Source organism: Nannospalax galili, unplaced genomic scaffold (assembly GCF_000622305.1).
Source record: "Nannospalax galili isolate Female #2095 unplaced genomic scaffold, S.galili_v1.0 scaffold390, whole genome shotgun sequence".
Taxonomy (NCBI): domain Eukaryota; kingdom Metazoa; phylum Chordata; class Mammalia; order Rodentia; family Spalacidae; genus Nannospalax; species Nannospalax galili.
The window spans coordinates 5,847,042-5,849,552 of NW_008330777.1; positions in this window are offsets into that span (position 1 = coordinate 5,847,042).

A 2,511-nucleotide genomic window follows, 5' to 3' on the forward strand; every position below is an offset into this window, starting at 1 on the left:
AAAAGCCCGACCCCATGAGGCTGTAACACTTGGGCTGTAACACTCGGGGCTCCTGATGCCCTCTTTGCCAGTGATTCTTCTGTGGGTGCTCTCCGCTTTCATTCTCCTGTGATTCTTCTAGCTCGCAGTCTTTGGTTTAGTGTGTCATTCCTGTCTCCATCGATCATCTTCCTGAACGGTTCCTGAGTCCTTCTGGGTATGTCTTGCAGGGTGAGTGACCTCCAGTATGGGGAATAGTTATCCAGCTGCTGCTGGCCTCCATGCTGCTGCACTGGTTTCTCTCCTTAGGAGTAGGCAAATTAGGGTAATAGAGAAGGAAGTAACTAAGGTATTAGATGAAGTGCTAGCTCTTGCTCCTTGGTTTATGGATTCCTGCTGTTGGGATCCGGAGCAATGGACTTGTGTGCTATTCATGGCCAGAAAGAGAGAAGTCAGGGAGGGGCGTCCATTACCTGGGCTGTTCTACCCCATTGTGACTGCCATTCTGGTCTCACTTCAGGGGTTTCCCCCCGATGCCCCTGATCAGAATAATCTCATACTAAAAAACATAGATAAACAAATAAAGCAACAGGGTAGTGGGGATGGCTTGTCCAAGGCGTTTCCAGTCAAAACCACACTAACTGATTTATCTTATGATTCGGAAATGATGACTGCTGATAATGAGGTAAAAAATGATGAATTAGGGTCCAAGGGTCCCCCTGATGAAAAACAGGAAGTCAAGATCACCCCTGCCCCACCATTATGGGGCGGGTTGCTACCCTCTGCCATCTTGTATTAGCTTTGATGGAAAACAGGAAGTTAGGGGAGCCTCTGCTCCACCACTACAGGGTGATGGATACTTTCTGCCATCTTGCACTAGCTCTAAGGAAGTTTCCCCCCCAGTCCATCTACCCCTCCCTTCCAGAGGAGGACTGGAAGCCTCTGCTGCCTAGGCCCTCTCTGGAATAAAAACGCTGCATAAGGCAGCCATTGAGGATGGCATTCATTACCCTTGGTTTGGTCAGTTATTAGATACAATCAGCCATGTGGCCAACATCCCCTATAACTGGCAGAATATTGCCCATGCCTGTCTACAGGGAGGTGATTTTCTCTTATAGAAGGTGGCTTATCAGGACGAATGTGAACAACAGGCAGAGAGCAATAGATTTGACACCTTGGTAGTGTGTGGCAATTTTAAAACCCCACAAGCCCAGGCACAGGGACCTCCTCGCTACTTTGAGCAAGTGCGGCTTTGCACGCTCGATGCTTCCCAAAGTATGCCAACACTTGAGGATACCAAGTTAAACAGATTGATGCAAAAACAAGGAGAGCCTTTCTCTGACTTCGTTGAAAGATGCCAACAAAGCGTTAATAGGAAAATCAGCCATCAGGGGGCCTCAGATTCTTGCTCAAGTATCTTGTATATGAAGGCTGCTCTACCAAGTGTTGCCTTGCCATAGGACCTGTTAGACACAAGGATGTCTCTGAATGGATTCTGACCTGTCGGGATGTGGAGGCTGCTCAGGCTCATGCCATGGCCCTATCTGAGGCACTAGCTGCTCACCAGCCACAGGCTGAGATGGACAAAGGCAAATGTTGGGCTTGTGGAGGACAGGGTCATTGGTCTTGAAGATCTGGCAGATGGACGTTCTCAAATATATCCATCATAATATTGACACCTGTTGTTAATGCAAGGCGAGACTATGCTTGTGTCTTTCCAGATAGTGTTCCAGCCCCCATCTGGATTCCAGCCCGGAACATCAGAATTGCCTGTGATAAAACCCTCCCTCCACAACCACTGACCCCAGAGATGGCAGTTCTGACCCTGGACGAAGCAGCACACCTCTCAACCACTGAGAGACTGACCCAACGTTGCAGACAATGAAAGCCACCAACCTGGGGAGACCTCAAATGTCTCTCCACAAACAGAGACATTAGCTAAGCTAAGTCCTCAATCTAGAGGAAAACCTTTGTCTATGTTCCTTATTATTTATGTTATCAGTACTGTTAACTCTTAAGCTCTAGCAACTCTTGTTCCACGTAAAAATCTATACCCCCCTGGCCAATGGTTCCCTGAACTACAGATGTACCATGCTCCTGCCTGCCTTAGATGTTCCCCTTATTATGCTAACTCTTCTGATTTTTGGACCCTCTATTGTCAAGGGTCTCCTTAATTTTGTTAAAACTCATATTTCTCTGGTTTAGTTAGCTGTTTCCCCACCTCCAGATCTTGCCAGGCATGTCTCTGAAAGCAAGGACCCACTGTTCCTTGCCCTTACCAACCTATAAATGGCCTCTGACAGTTTTCAACAAATTCTTGACCCCCGAGGAGGCCTTTAAGCAAGCCGATACTGGATGTACTGCCTCTCCCTCTGCCAAACCACACAAGGGAGCACCCTTCAAGGGCTGGTAGTCAATGATGGGTAAAATCCCAAGAGACGGGACAACCTAAGACAGGCACAGACCATTATGCTGGGTGACCCTTGAGGTGGGGACAACAATGCTGAGGCAAAGAATCTCGACTCCCACTGG